We start from the raw sequence: 17,326 nt of genomic DNA on the forward strand, positions 1-17,326 counted from the left end.
CACTATTTTTTACTTGGCACGATTATCACTCGTACCGCCCTCCTCTTTGCTCCATCCCTTTGACTTCAAGTCCCTTTCTCTTCTCCCTTTTTTAGGCTGGCCACCAGAACGGGTAAAGAGAAAGCTTCTACAACAAGCAACAGCTGAGGAACCACAACACCCACCCACCTGTACATCTCAGCATGCACCGAGGACGGTGCAATCTTTAAGTGTGGGGAGGTCGATACCGATCTCCACGGGTTAGTTAGTCCCTTCTCAACACCAATTTTTGTTTTTCAATGTTGCATTTGCATGTTTGATTGCATGTTTGTTTTTTGTGCATATTTTACCACTTGGTTAGTGACACCCTATATACAGCTTGCCATGGAAGGAGCCTTGCATGTTTGAAAGTAAGAAAGCAGTATGTTGCAGGGATTCAGAAGACAAAGCATCTCCAAAACTCCAACATATTCTCCATTATTGCGTAACAATTACTTATTTTATGCCCTTTCACTTTTTACAATTGAAACTAAAGAACCCTATTGGTATCCTGACTAAGAATAATAAGATAACCATAGCTTGCTTCAAGCCAACAATCTCCGTGGGGTTCGACCCTTACTCACGTAAGGTATTACTTGGACGACCCAGTGCACTTGCTGGTTAGTTGTGCGGAATTACATATTGTGAGTGTAATTTTCGTGCACCAGGAGTACATAGGCGTATGGTGGTGGTTGTTGATAATCAAAAGAGTGCTCACCATAGCCATTATCTTGATATGCTTCTTGGAATGGCTCTTGGTCATAGTATGTTGGTGGAGGCTGTTGCCAAATACTATACTTGCAACGAGAATTTACTGTAAAATTCTAGACCACGCAAGAATTAGTTCGTCAAAATGGCGCCGTTGCTGGAGAATTGCAAACGTGTGCCTTATTATTGGTTATTGTAAATATTTGCTTTTTGCTTTTTGTTAGTTTTAGGACTTAGTTGCTTATTCTTACTAGTTTTTGTTTTTATTTTCTACTATGAATTCTCACTCCTTTGGCTATGAGTTTGGTTATAATCATATTGCTAGAAGAGGATATTACAATAAGAACATGCATCAAGGATGGGAGAATCAAAGGTGGGAGGAGCCACAGGGATCCAACAAAAATCCTTTTGTACAAAACTTGGTTGTCACTTAACCAAACCTAATAAAATTAAACCGAAGTATTCAAACCTCGGGTCATCTCTCAAGGAATTGCAGGGAAGTGTGCTTATAATTGGTTATGGAAAAGTGTGTTTTTGGGGATTTTGAAATAAGGAATAAAGAAAGTAAATGGCAAGAAAGTAAACTAATAGCTAAGAAGGCTCTTGGCAAGGTATGAGAGTTAGAAGTCCTATCCTAGTTATCCTTATCAATTGTGATGAGAATTATCCATTGCTCCCACTTAGTCACCCTCTAACTATAAAGGTGCATCAAGTGGATAAATCAATATGAATCCTTAAGTCCTAGTCAACTCCCAAAGAAAGACTAGAATTAGTATAATTCAAATCAATTAGCAACTTCCGATTATCAAGCAACAAAAGAGTTTGATAACTCATAAATCTCTAATTACTCCACCAAAGGCAAGAGATTCAATAACGACAAATGGAGCAGCAAGCAATAAACATGAAATACCTCAAATTGCATTAATAAAAGAAATCAATACTAAAATGAGAATTCATAAATTAAAGTAATAGGATAAATAAAAGTAAAAGTGAAACTAAATTAAAGGAGCATTGAACCTAGAATTGGGAAGAAATAAATCTAAACCTAAGAGAAATCCTAAATATTAAAACCTAGAGAGAGGAGAGAGTCTCTCTCTAGAAAACTACATCTAAAACTTAAAAATTATGTGAATGAGAAATTGTGTGATTAAATGAATGAATGAATTCCCCCACTCTGTAGCCTCTAATCTGTGTTTTCTGGGCAGAAAATTGGGTCAAAAATAGCCCCCAGCGATTTCTGATAAGTATAGGTCGCGGCTCTGTCACGCGTACGCGTGGATTGAACTTTCGCCAGGTCACGCGTACGCGTGATCCACGCGTACGCGTGATCCACGCGTGCGCGTAGCCTAACAGCATGACAACTATAGCAAATTATATATCATTGTGAAGCCCTGAATATTAGGTTTCCAACGCAACTAAAACCGCCTCATTTAGACTTTTGTAGCTCTAGTTATGATCGATTGAGTGCAAAGAGGTCAGGTTGGACAGCTCAGCAATTCCTTCAATTTCTTGTATTCCTTCCACTTTTGCATGCTTCTTTTCCATCCTCTAAGCCATTCTTGCCCTGTAATCTCTGAAACACTTAACACACATATCAAGGCATTGAACGGTAATAAGAGAGAATTAAAATTAGCAAAATTAAGGCCAAAGAAGCATGTTTCCAATCATAGCACAAAATCAGGAAGAAAAATTACATGCGATTTCTATGAATAACTGTGAGATTAGTGGATAAAATCCACTCAATTAAGCACAAGATGTACCACGAAATAGTGGTGCATCACTCATTCCAGTCGATGTCTTGTATGTTGTCCGGTAAGCCCACATCGTATCTCCAAGCCTGGAACTCCAGTCTTTCCGATGAGGCTTGACGATCTTCTCCAAGATACGCTTTATCTCTTTGTTAGACACCTCAGCTTGTCTATTGGTCTGGGTTGGTAAGCTGTTGCTACCTTGTGAACAATTCCAGGTCTCTTCAGTAGACTTGTTAATCTCTTGTTACAGACGTGAGTGCCTTGATCACTCACGATTGCTCATGGTGATCCAAAGCGACAAATAATATTATTTCGAACAAAGGAGACAATAGTGTTAGCGTCATCAGTACGGGTAGGATTTGCTTCCACCCATTTAGAAACATAATCAACAACTAACAGTACATATAAGAAACCATTAGAGTTTGGAAATGGACCCATAAAGTCAATACCCCAAACATAAAAAATCCCACAGAACAACATAGGTTGTTGGGGGCATCTCATCCCTCTTGGATATATTGCCAAACCTCTGGCATGGTGAACAAGATTCACAAAAAGTGGTGGCATCCTTAAATAGTGTGGACCACCAGAATCTACAATCTAAAATCTTTCTAGCTATTCTTTGAGGACCAAAATATCCACCATTCTCAGAAGAGTGGCAGGCCTCTAAAATGGACTGGAATTCTGACTGTGGCACACACCTTCTAATAATTTGGTTAGCACCACATCTCCAAAAGTATGGGTCATCCCATATATAATATTTGGACTCACTTTTAAGCTTGTCCTTTTGATGTTTAGTAAAATTAGGAGGAAAGATACGACTAACCAAATAATTAGCCATAGGTGCGTACCAAGGAACTACTTCAGATATTGTGTAAGCTATCAAATGGAAAAGCATCATTGATAAGAGTGGAGTCATCCTTAATGTGCTCTAGGCGACTCAAGTGGTCCGCCACTATATTCTGTAAACCACTCCTATCTTTAATTTCTAAATCAAATTCTTGCAGCAACAATATCCAACATATTAGCCTTGGTTTGGACTCTTTTTTAGCTAATAAATATTTTAGAGCTGCATGGTTTGAGTATACTACCACCTTAGTACCAAGTAAATGGGCTCGAAATTTATCCAGAGCAAAAACAATAGCTAGAAGCTCTTTTTCCGTGGTAGTATAATTAGATTGAGCAGCATCCAAGGTCTTAGAAGCATATGCAATTACAAAAGGGTCCTTACCGTTGCATTGAGCCAGCACCGCTCCTACTGTGTAATTGGAGGCGTCACATATAATCTTAAACGGTTGACTCCAGTCTGGCCCTCTCACGATAGGGGCTTGGGTCAAGGCAGTCTTAAGCTTATCAAACGCTCTCATGCAGTCTGCGCTTAGCTCGAACTCAACATCCTTCTGCAGTAGTCGGGATAAAGGCAGTGCTACCTTACTGAAGTCCTTGATGAATCGCCGGTAGAAACTTGTGTGACCAAGAAACGAACGGACTTCCCTCACAGAGGAGGGGTAAGGTAAACCAGAAATATCATCTACCTTTGCTAGATCAACTGAAATACCAGATTAGAGACAACATGTCCTAGAACAATACCTTGTTTTACCATAAAGTGACATTTTTCAAAATTTAATACAAGGTTTGAACTAACACACCTGTCTAATACTCTAGCTAAACTATCAAAGAAAAGGTAAAACAAATCACCATACACACTAAAATCATCCATAAAAACTTCCATAAAGTCCTCAAGAAGGTCGGAGAAAAGGCTCATCATGCATCTTTGGAATGTAGTCGGTGCATTACACAAGCCAAAGGGCATTCTCTTATATGCATACATTCCGAAGGGGCATGTAAAAGTAGTTTTATCCTTATCCTCAGGAGCTATATGAATTTGAAAATAGCCAGCGTAACCATCTAGAAAATAGTAGTGTGATTTACCTGACAGGCAATCAAGCATTTGATCGATGAAGGGCAGTGGGTAGTGATCCTTGCGAGTAGCTTGGTTGAGACGCCTGTAGTCAATACAGACTCTCCAGGAGTTCTGCACTCTCTTTGCTATGAGTTCTCCATGCTCATTCTTCACTGTTGTGACACCAGGCTTCTTGGGTACCACTTGTACTGGACTAACCCATTCACTATCTGAGATTGGGTAGATGATATCAACCTCAAGCAGCCTGGTTACTTCCTTCTTGACCACCTCTATAATGGTGGGGTTCAGCCGCCTTTGAGGTTGATAGACAGGCCTTGTTCCTTCTTCTAAAAATATCCGGTGCTCACAGACTTGGGGGTTGATGCCTACTATATCCGCCAAGCTCCACCCAATGGCCTTCTTGTGTCTTCTTAGCACACTAAGTAGCTGCTCCTCCTGTTGGGAAGTGAGTTCCCTTAAAATGATAACTGGGAGCTTCTGATTATCCTCAAGATAAACATACTTGAGGTGGGGTGGAAGGGGCTTCAGCTCCATTTTCTGCTCATGACTAGGTTCTTGATCATCTGGAGCTAATTGTAGTGGCAAGGTATCTTCAGTAAGCTCAGGGGGTGTCCCCACACTTGCCTCTTGCTCCATAAGCGTTTCTTCTATCTCTTTTTGGTGAACTTCAGCCACGGTCTCGTCAATAATATTGCATTGGAAGATGGAGTGATCTTCTGGTGGGTGCTTCATAGCTTCATCCAGGTTGAAGCTCACTGTTCTGCCATCTATCCCAAAAGAGTAAGTTCCTGAGAAGGCATCAAATTTGAACCTTGAAGTCTTCAGAAATGGCCTTTCAAGCAGGATGGATGACGGTCTTCCTGATTCATTAGGGGGCATCTCCAGAATGTAGAAATCAATAGGGAATGTGAGCCCTTTAATGGCGCCACCTGTAGCGTCTGCGCCTCTTGGTGCTTCATTCCTTGGTGGGGTTGCTTCTTCTTCAACTGCTCCTTGTGCTGCATCCTCTCCTTCAGCATCTTCCACCTCAACAATGTCTTCAACTGGGATGTCTGCTTTTGAGCTCAGCTCCTCATGACTCCTCTCTGATAGTGTTGTCCTAGACCTCAAAGTAATGGTATTGATTCCTCCTTTAGGATTGGGTAAAGGTTGAGAAGGAAGTGTATTTGAGCTGGTAGGCTGATTGTTGAAAGTGGTCGATAATCCAATCTGGGAGATGAGAGCTTGTATAGCAAAAGTTAGACCATTAATTTGACTTTCCATAGTCGTTTGTCTTTGTGCAAGAGATTAAAGCAACTCATCATTGGGAGAGGAAGGCGGGCCTTGCTGTTGGTTGTTTAGAGACCCCTGGTTTTGCCTTTGGTGTGGTGCTCGATAAGGCTGGTTCTGGTTCTGTTGAGACCAGTTCTGTTGATTGTTGGTGTTGTTCCATCTATGATTTCCACCATCGTCTCTGCTTCCTTGATTGTAGTTGTCCCTCTAACTTTGGTTGGAATTACCTTTTCACCCTTGGTTGGAGTTATCTTGCCAACCTTGATTGTAGTTCCCACCTTGGCTGTAATTACCACCTTACTGATAGTAGCCTTGATTAGGGCGGTCATAGAAGTTATGGGTAGCTGCCACGGTGGTGTCTTCTTGTTGGAGTTGTGGACATTCATCAGTGTAATGGGTATTGCATGCACATATTATGCAAACTCTCTGAGGGGCCAACTGTTGATACTGTTTTTGTGGACGAGGTTGAGGTTGTTGTTGATTCAGATGTATCTGCTTCAGTAAGTTGGTCATCTCACATAGTGTCTTTGTGAGGGCAGTATTCTCATGCCCTGTGTGAAGTACCTGATCAACACCAACTTATCAATCATGTGGTGGGGGCAAGCCTCTAGGAGGTTCTTGAAGCGCTCCCAATACTCATACAGAGTCTCTGAGTTGCCTTGGATAATGCAGGAAATTTCTTTCCTCAGTCTATCAGTCACTTCAGCTGGAAAGTATTTTTCTAAGAATTCTCTCCTGAGCATATCCCAGTTAGTAACAACTGCTTTAGGTTGAGTGTAGTACCACTCCCTTGCCTTTTCTTCAAGAGAAAATGGGAAGGCGGTTAGCAGGATAGAGGTCTCATCTGCACCATGACGCCTAACAGTAAAATAGATTGTCTAAAAATCTCTGAGGTGCTTGAGAGGCTCTTGAGCAAGTAAGCCATGAAACTTTGGTAGTAGATTGATTAGTGCAGTCTTCAGTTCAACATCTGCACCCAGATTTGGATGACGCGCTTGAAATGGTTGCAGTGTAAAGTCTGGGGCTCCTGCTTCCTAGAGAGTAACGCTCCTGGGCACTGCCATGTTATCTGCACGTAAATCAACAAAGTCAGTAGAAGAGGGGCTTGTTTCTCCCTTAAATGACACTTCAGATTCATCTTCAGATAAGACTGGTGAATTGGTAGTAACCACTTTACCACCCTCAGAGGCTAACCGACGCCGAGCTCGCCTTATACGTGAAAGAGTTCTTTCAATTTTCGGATCAAATGCGGCTAAGCTCGGATCAGGTAGTGAACGCGTCGTTCAACGAAAGAAACATATAACTCATGGTAATGAGAATAAGGTATGTAAATATGTAAATATAAAAATATTTACACTAATCAATAACTTAGCACACTATTGAAACTCCCCGGCAACGGTGCCAAAAATTGACGTACGGAAAATTGTCGATTAAGAATTTATAATGAATGACGTTGCGAGTATAGTCGTTAACCAAAAAAGATTCTGCGTATCAATTTAAAAAAGGGTTTTTGTCACAATATAAGAATAAAATATTGGGAGTATGAATCCCAGGTCATCTCCCAACGAGTTGCTAAGAGATGGATATTTATTGATCATGAGGTTTCTGAGAAATTTGAAGTTGGAGAATAGAATTAAAATAAAGAAAATCAACGAGAGATTTAATTAATTATGATAAAAAGCCTTGACTGGGAGAAGATTAATCGAAAGTTCTATGCTTGTTGGCTTCCCCAAGGTTAATAATAATTGGTTGTTGTTCTACTCAGTTATCCCTTACCGAATAAGGGAAAGTTAAGTATTAAGCCAACTTCTATTCACAAGTCCTAATCCTCTCCCTTGGGAAGGATTAGCATTAGTAATTAGAGAGCCAGCCAACAACTTCCAATTACTAATTAACGCTTGAGTATTCCAACTCAAGGTTCTCCTCTTAATCAACTCCCAAGTCAAGTTGGGAATCTACTCCATTGACATGAATACTACGTTCACAGGCATATAAGGGGAATAAAGAGAAGACATGATAAATTGAATAACAACTGAAAATTGATTAAAGGTAAAGGTAGTTCTTTGCATTAATAAATCCTAAAATCATAAACATACGTATCTGAACAGGGTAAATGGGCAATTAAAATAGTAAAGGAATAAGCAAACAAACTAGGATAATGGAAACTTCAACGGAGGTAGTAACTCTTCTCAATATCCCAATCAAAAGCATAAAACTAGAAATCTATGAATGTGAAGAACCCTAGAGGAAGTAGTGATTTTCTCTCCAAGATTCCAAAACTAAAACTAAAAACTAAGAATGTGTGAATTGTGTGAATTTGTCTTGAGTCCCTGCTGTCCCCTGGCTCTAGTCTGTGTTTCTGGGCCGAAAACTGGGTCAAAACACGGCCCGAAATTGCCCCTAGCATTTTCTGCGTTTTCTGTACGTGGCACATGTCACGCGTACACATCGATGGTCTTCTTTGCGTGTCATGCGTATGCGTCAGGTATGCGCATGCGTCGCTGTGTGAATCTCCAAATCACGTGCACGCGTCAGTACGTGCACGCGTCGCTCCTCGCTAGTTATCTCCTTCAATTCTTGTGCTCCTTCCATTTATGCAAGCTTCCTCTCCATCCTCTAAGCCATTCCTGCCCTATATAGCCTGAAAACACTTAACGCACGGATCACGATATCGAATGGTATAAAGGGGGATTAAAAATACACAATTTAAAGGCTTAGGAAGCGAGTTTTTCAACCATAGAACCAAATTGGGAAGGAATTGTAAAATCATGCAATTCACATGAATAAGTGTAGGAAGAATCTGATAAAAACCACTCAATTCAACACAAGATGAACCATAAAATAGTGGTTTATCATCCATAAATCCTGTTTGCATGCTTTCCAACTATTCCACAACCTTCCAACATATAAATGTATTGATTCCATTCAACAATTCCCATAAACTCAACTTTTTAACAAAATTTACAAAACCTCTAACTTTCCAAATTCTCAATTCCAAAACCACATATTCATAACCAAAACAACTCCATTGTCCCAAAACATGTTCATACACTACTCTTTCACACCATATATGTCAACCCACAAAATTTACCCAATCCATTTCAAATCGATATCACAAAATCATCATGAATTCTCAACAACCCAACAATCAACATCATTGTCTTTATCTTATACTTCATAAACTCAAAACTCGACTCATACAAATTCATATACTCATCATACACAAATCATATCAATATCCCAAATACACAATTCAATCTCAATCCATTAAGTTCATTCTTATCTTAAGGTCTTCTAGCCTAAGTTTTCACGTGACATTAAATACTAACTATGAGAAACTAAAACCATACCTTGGCCAATTTCTCCCCAAACTCAAACTCCTCAATTCAAGCCTCCAAGGTTCCAAACCAAGTGTTATAAGGTCCAGCCACCAAAGTTTGATTTCAAGTGCTCTAATTCACCGATTAAATCTCTAATTTAACATAAATTCAATCTAATTCTATGAAATTCACCAAATTAATAACTAGAGTTCACATAATTGGATAACTGCAAGGATTTAGAGTTTCCTTACCTTATCCATAGATTAATTGGACAAAACCCAACAATTATTCACCACTAGAGTACTCCTAAACCATTGAAATCACAAAATCTCTTAATACCAAAATCCAAATTTGTGGAAAAGATGGAACAGAGAAATGGGCACAAAATATCAAATTCCTTACCAAAATTTTGGTATGATTTGAAAGAGAAATCTGAGACGAATGCATGGCTGCTACCGGATTGTCAATCGGAGTTTCGGATTGAAAATTACGTGGAATTGAATTTTTGGAGCAAGTGTTTTGTTCTTGATTCGTTCCCTTCCCCAAAACCAGTGTGTTTCACTTATGAAGAAGGGAAAGAAGAGCTGAATCTCTTAAAGGAGGTTGTAGGTTGGGCCTTGGGCCCATCGTGGACCCGATTCAGCCGGTTCGGCTCGACGACCTAATTTTGGGCAAATTCTTTAAAATTAGTGTTAAAATTCGTATTTTAATTATTTCTACTTTTCTAAAATATAAAATTTAATTTCCTAATTTTTTAAATAATGATTAATTTATTGGTTACTTATTTACTAATTAGGTTTACACAATCTAACTCCGTCAATAGGTTCACTCTCTTTCTTAAACCTAACTCTAATTATCGGACCTTAAATAGAGTTTTCAGAGGTTTGAAAAAATTAGAAGAATGATTGATAGTACAAAAATCATGAATTTTTAACAAAACAGGAGTTTCAGAGGGTTACAAACTTGTTGGAAAGGTCGAGCAGTTAAAAATAGCGTTATAGTATAAAACAGGGCATCGTGCTTACGCATGGTACTATGCGTATGAACAACTTGCAAATTCCCTAGGGTGTGCGTATGCACACCTTCTCGTGTGTACGCATGAGCTTCCCACACACTCTGGTCTGTGCTTGCGCACAATAGTGTGTATACGCATGCACACCAGAGTTTCTGGTTTTCGGAAATTTGCTGCAGAATTCAGTTTTAAAACCTAAACTTCAAACGCGCATAACTTTTTTGTTAAAAATAATTTTTAGTCTGTTCTTCAAACATCATAAATTACTCGGACCCAGTTTTCGTTTAAGATAAATTTCATTAAATTTGAGGGTCCGAGGGCCAAGTTACAATGCATCAAAGTTGGTTAAGAATTGTGTTTTAACCAAATAATCATGGATTGGAAATTAAGGAATGTATGTGTTAAGATGATTGGAAATTTGATAATAAGTGTGTGACATTGTGTAGGCATTATTTGTGTAGAATTGGGTATGCATTGGTTGGTTTTGTATTTGGAAACTTTGGAAAACTTAAGGTTTGTGCCTTTGGTTAAAACACAATTCTTAACCAATTAGCTCTGCTTTTAAAAAAAAGTAGTAGTTACTAGTTAGAAGCCCAACCCAACCCAAATAAAACATGATAATTTTAAAAAATTTTTAAATCCCTAAAACTAATCATTTCTCTTCACATTTCCTATTCTTTCCTAATCCTACGAGTCACGCAGCTTCCTCCCTGATCCTGAGTCATGTCACTTCTCTAGTGAAGTTTTCAAATTTCAATCATATTCATATCAATTAAAGTAAGGTATTTATTTCATAAAATTATTAATTAATAAAATACATTTTTTTATTATGAAATAATATAATTTTATTTCTTTGTGTTTACATAGAGAAATTATTGACCTGTTTTTAAGATTTATTTTCTTTTATTTTTTTATTTTGTTTTTTAATAAAATTGATAGTGATTTAGTGAAAAAATTATTATTATTTGACTTAGAGTTTGTTTATTTATGTAAGTATATAATTATTTGAGTTCTTTTTTTAGGTAAAAAGAAACTAGGACATTTTATGATGAAAAAAAAGTAAAATTGATGCAATTTTTAAGAGAAAAGTTACTGATAATGTTAGAGTTCAAACAAGTCAACCCTCTAATCTTATTTCACAAGAAGTTCAAGTAAGTGAGCTCTCTAATCTTACTCAAAATACACATTAACATGAAGCCAAAGTACTAAGATTAGAAAGAGATGTTGATATCTCTTTACTAGAAAGGGATCTAGGATAGCGACGTCCAATTTGGCAGTATAATGTCAATGAACGTGATAAAATTCGTAGAGCATATATAATAGCTGGGCCATACCAACCAACAAATATTAGCTATCCAGCTTCTGGTAATAACAATCACCGTCGATATTTTCTATCTTCTTGGTTTAAAAAATTTTCAAGTTGGTTAGAATATTCACCAGAAAAAGATGCTGCTTATTGTTTGCCTTGCTACTTGTTTGGTAAACATTATGGTGCTCGCAATGATGGAAAAAATACATTTTCAGAGTTGGGATTTAGTAATTGGAAAAAGTAAACAATGGGGTAAATTGTGCATTTGTATGTCACGAGGGTTCTATTCCTAATTCTCCCCATAATTTATATGTGAAATCTTGTGATGATTTAATGGCTCAATCTAAGCATATAGTTTGCATATCTTGATAGTCATAGTGATGAAACTATTGCAAATAACCGTTTAAGGTTGAAGACATCTATTAATGCTATTCAATGGCTTGCATTTCAAGCATGTGCATTTAGAGGCGGTGATGAAAGTCCTGGATCTTTGAATAGGGGAAATTTTACTGAGTTAATTAAGCTTTTGGCTTCCTGTAATCAGAATGTTAATAATGTTGTCCTTGAAAATGCTCCTGGAAATGCTCAATATATATCTCCCGGTGTTCAAAAAGATAAATTGCATATCTTTGCTAGAAAAGTCCATGCAACAATTCGAGAAGAAATTGGTGATTCTAGATTTTGCATAATTATTGATGAGGCAAGAGATGAGTCAAACGAGAACAAATGTCTGTGATTTTGAGATTTGTAGACAAGCATGGTTGTGTTCAAGAAAGATTTTTTGATCTTATACATGTTTTTGATACATGTTCTTTGACATTGAAAACAGAAATTTCATCAGTTCTTTCTCGTCATAATCATGATGTCCAAAATCTTAGGGGACAAGGGTACGATGGAGCTAGTAATATGCGTGGTGAATGGAATGGATTGCAAGCCCTATTTTTGAAAGATTGCCCTTTTGTTTATTACATTCATTGTCTTGCTCATCGATTACAATTAGCACTTGTTTCTGCAGCCAAAGAAGTTTGTTATGTTCATCAATTATTTTCAAAACTTACACTAATTGTGAATGTTGTAACTGTTTCTCCTAAACGTCATGATTAGTTAAAAGTTGCTCAAGTAAATAATGTTGCAAACTTAATTGCCAATGATCATATTGTGACAGGTAGTGGACTTAATCAAATTGGTACTTTGCAAAGAGTTAGCGATACTAGATGGGGGTCTCATTTGAATTCTGTACGTAGCTTGTTATGAATGTTTGATGCTACTTGTGAAGTTCTTGAAAAAAGCACCGAAGAGGGTTATTTTTCCACTCGTGGTGATGCTAGTGCTGCTTATGATGCTATCACATCCTTTGAATTTGTCTTTGTTTTGCATTTGATGAGAAATATTTTGGAAGTTAGTCATGATCTTTGTCAAGCTTTGCAACGAAAAAATCAAGACATATTGAATGCTTTAACTCTAGTTTCTACTACCAAGACTTTAATCCAAAGAATGAGAGAATCAAGTTGGGAGGCTTTCATAAAAGAAGTTTGATGAGCGGATAATTTATACGCTTTTTGGCATTGTTTTTAGATAGTTTTTAGTAGGATCTAGCTACTTTTAGGGATGTTTTCATTAGCTTTTATGCTAAATTCACATTTCTGGACTTTACTAGAAGTTTGTGTGTTTTTCTATGATTTCAGGTATTTTTTGGCTGCAATTGAGGGACCTGAGCAAAACTCTGATAAGAAGGCTGACAAAGGACTGCTGATGCTGTTGGATTCTGACCTCCCTGCACTCGAAATGGAATTTCTGGAGTTACAGAACTCCAAATGGCGCTCTCGCAACGGCGTTGGAAATTAGACATTCATAGCTTTCCAGCAATATATAATAGTCTATACTTTATTCGAGATTCGATGATGCAAACAGGTGCTGAACGCCAGTTCCATGCTGCATTTTGGAGTCAAACGCTAGAAACATGTCATGAAACCAGAGTTGAACGCCAAAAACACGTTACAACTTGGCGTTCAACTCCAAAAGAAGCCTCTGCACGTGTAAAGCTCAAGCTCAGCCCAAGCACACATCAAGTGGGCCCCGGAAGTGGATTTCTGCATCAATTACTTATTTCTGTAAACCCTAGTAGCTAGTTTAATATAAATAGAACTTTTTACTATTGTACTAGGCGTCTTTTGACAATATAGTCTCTTGACCATTCGGTATTTCTGATCATTCATGGGGGCTGGCCATTCGGCCATGCCTGGACCACTATCACTTATGTATTTTTCAATGGTGGAGTTTCTGCTCACCATAGATTAAGGGTGTGGAGCACTGCTGTACCTCGAGTTTCAATGCAATTACTACTATTTTCTATTCAATTCACTTTATTCCTATTCTAAGATATTCGTTGCACTTCACCATGATAAATGTGATGATCCGTGACACTCATCATCATTCTCACCTATGAACGCGTGACTGACAACCACTTCCGTTCTACCTTAGACCGAGCGCATATCTCTTGGATTCCTTGATCAGAATCTTCATGGTATAAGCTAGAATTGATGGCGGCATTCATGAGAATCCGGAAAGTCTAAACCTTGTCTGTGGTATTCCAAGTAGGATTCAGGGATTGAATGACTGTGACGAGCTTCAAACTCGCGATTGTTGGGTGTGATGACAAGAGCAAAAGAATCAATGGATTCTATTCTGACATGATCGAGAACCGATAGATGATTAGCCGTGCTGTGACAGAGCATTTGGACCATTTTCACTAAGAGGATGGGATGTAGCCATTGACAACGGTGATGCCCTACATATAGCTTGCCATGGAAAGGAGTAAGAATGATTGGATGAAGGCAGTAGGAAAGCAGAGATTCAGAAGGAGCACAGCATCTTCATACGCCTATCTGAAATTCCCACCAATGATCTACATAAGTATTTCTATCTTTATTTTCTGTTTATCTATTATTACTATTCAAAAATTCCATAACCATTTATTATCCACCTAACTGAGATTTACAAGATGACCATAGCTTGCTTCATACCAACAATTTCCGTGGGATCAACCCTTACTCACATAAGGTTTATTACTTGGACGACCTAGTGCATTTGCTGGTTAGTTGTGCGAAGTTGTGAAGAAAGTGCTGAGTTAGTAGATGCGTATACCAAGTTGAATACCATTATTAGAGATCACAATTTTGTGCACCAAGTTTTTGGTGCCGTTGCCGGGGATTGTTTGAGTTTGGACAACTGACGGTTCATCTTGTTGCTCAAATTAGGTAATTTTCTTTTTGTTTTATTTTCAAAAAATTTTTCAAAAATCTTTCAAAAATTTTTCACTTGTTTTTGAAAATTTTCAGAGTTTTTAAGAATGAATTCTAAAGTTTCATGTAATATGTTGAAGCCTGGTTGGCTGTAAAGCCATGTCTAATTCCTGGACCGGAGCTTTTGACTAACATTACATGATTCCTGGAATTCTGATTGAGGACTTTGGATTCATTACTTCCTTTTTCCAAAATATGTTTTCGAAAAATTTATTACAAAAATCCAAAAAAATTTAGAAAATCATAAAAACAAAAATATTTTGTGTTTCTTGTTTGAGTATAGTGTCAATTTTTAAGTTGGGTGTCAATTGCATGTTTTTAAAAAAATTATGCATTTTTCGAAAATTCATGCATGGTGTTCTTCATGATCTTCAAGTTGTTTTTGGTAAGTCTTCTTGTTTGATCTTGATGTTTTCTTGTTTTGTGTCTTTTGTTGTTTTTCATATACATTTTTGCATTCATAGTGTCTAAGCATTAAAGATTTCTAAGTTTGGTGTCTTGCATGTTTTCTTTGCATCAAAAATTTTCAAAAATATGTTCTTGATGTTCATCATGATCTTCAAAATGTTATTGGTGTTCATCTTGACATTCATAGTGTTCTTGCATGCATCATTGGTTTTGATCTAAAAATTTTCATGTTTTGGGTCATTTTTATGTTTTTCCCTCTCATCATTAAAAATTCAAAAATAAAAAAATATCTATTCCTTATTTCTCTCAAAATTTCGAAAATTTGAGTTAACTTGGTCAAAAATTTTTAAAACTTAGCTATTTCTTACAAGTCAAGTCAAATTTTCAAATTTAAAAATCTTATCTTTTCAAAATCTTTTTCATTTTTTTATTATTTTCAAAATTTTAAAATTTATTTTCAAAATATTTTTCTTATCTTTATTTCAAAATTTTGAAAACTTTACTAACAATTAATGTGATTGATTCAAAAATTTGAAGTTTGTTACTTTCTTGTTAAGAAAGATTCAATCTTTAAATTATAAAATCATATCTTATAGTTTCTTGTTAGTCAAGTAATCAAATTTTAATATTAAAAATCAATTCTTTTTCAAAATATCTTTTCTATCATATCTTTTTCAAAATTTTATCTTTTTCAAAAAAAATTTGATTTCAAAATATCTTCTTATCTTCTCAAATTTGATTTTCAAATCTTTTTCAAACTAACCAATTAACTTTTGTTTATTTTTTTATCTTTTTCAAAACCACCTAACTAATTTTAGCTCTCTAATTTTCGAAAATTACCTCCCTCTTTTCCAAAATTCTTTTAATTAACTAATTGTTTTAAATTTTGATTTTAATTTTATTTCTTCCTTTAATTTTTGAAAATCGCTAACTTATTTTTCAAAATTAATTTTCGAATTCTCTCCCTCTCATCTTCTTCTATTTATTTATTTATTTACTAACACTTCTCCTCATCTCAAGAATCTGAACCTATATTCACCCTTGTGTTTGGATTCTTACCTTTTCCTTCTTCTATTCCTTTCTTCTTCTGCTAACATAAAGGAATCTCTCTACTGTGGTAATGAGGATCCCTATTATTATTTTCTGTTCCCTTCTTTTTCATATGAGCAGGAGCTAGGACAAGAACATTCTTGTTGAGGTAGATCCTGAACCTGAAAGGACTCTGAAGAGGAAATTAAGAGAAGCTAAATTACAACAATTCAGAGACAACCTTACAGAAATTTTCAAAAAGGAAGAGGAGATGGTAGCCGAAAATAATAATGCAAGGAGGATGCTTGGTGATTATACTACACCTACTTCCAAGTTTGATGGAAGAAGCATCTTAATCCTTGCTATTGGAGCAAATAACTTTGAGCTGAAACCTCAACTAGTTGCTCTACTGCAACAGAACTGCAAGTTCCATGGACTTCCATCAGATGATCCCTACCAGTTTTTAACTGAGTTCTTGCAGATCTGTGAGACTGTTAAGACTAATGGAGTAGATCCTGAAGTCTACAGGTTCATGCTTTTCCCCTTTGCTGTAAGAGACAGAGCTAGAATATGGTTGGATTCACAACCTAAAGATAGCCTAGATTCATGGGATAAGCTGGTCGCGGCCTTCTTGGCTAAGTTCTTTCCTCCTCAAAAGCTGAGCAAGCTTAGAGTGGATGTTCTGACCTTCAAACAAAAAGATGGTGAATCCCTCTATGAAGCTTGGGAAAGATACAAGCAGATGACCAAAAGGTGTCCTTCTGACATGCTTTCTGAATGGACCATTTTGGATATATTCTATTATGGCCTATCTGAATTCTCTAAGATGTCACTGGACCATTCTGCAGGTGGATCCATTCACCTAAAGAAAACGCCTGCAGAAGCTCAAGAACTCATTGACATAGTTGCAAATAACCAATTCATGTATACTTCTGAGAGGAATTCCGTGAGTAATGAGGCGCCTCAGAGGAAGGGAGTTCTTGAAATTGATGCTCTAAATGCCATACTGGCTCAGAATAAAATGTTTACTCAACAAGTCAACATGATTTCTCAAAGTCTAAATGGATGGCAAAATGCATCCAACAGTACTAAAGAGGCATCTTCTGAAGAAGAAGCTTATGATCCTGAGAACCCTGCAATAGCAGAGGTAAATTATATGGGTGAACCTTATGGAAACACCTATAATTCATCATGGAGAAATCATCCGAATTTCTCATGGAAGGATCAACAAAAGCCTCAACAAGGCTTTAATAATGGTGGAAGAAATAGGCTCAGC

At 37.1% G+C, this 17,326-nt stretch overlaps 1 non-coding gene across 1 annotated transcript; it reads right to left on the reverse strand.

Moving 5' to 3' along the window:
• Positions 1-16,714: 16,714 nt before the first annotated feature.
• On the reverse strand, positions 16,715-16,822 carry LOC130952138 (small nucleolar RNA R71). The gene has a single exon (XR_009074318.1). It is a non-coding gene; the product is annotated as a small nucleolar RNA R71 (small nucleolar RNA).
• Between the last annotated feature and the right edge of the window lie 504 nt (positions 16,823-17,326).

This window comes from Arachis stenosperma, chromosome 9 (genome assembly GCF_014773155.1).
Source record: "Arachis stenosperma cultivar V10309 chromosome 9, arast.V10309.gnm1.PFL2, whole genome shotgun sequence".
NCBI classification, from domain to species: Eukaryota; Viridiplantae; Streptophyta; class Magnoliopsida; order Fabales; family Fabaceae; genus Arachis; species Arachis stenosperma.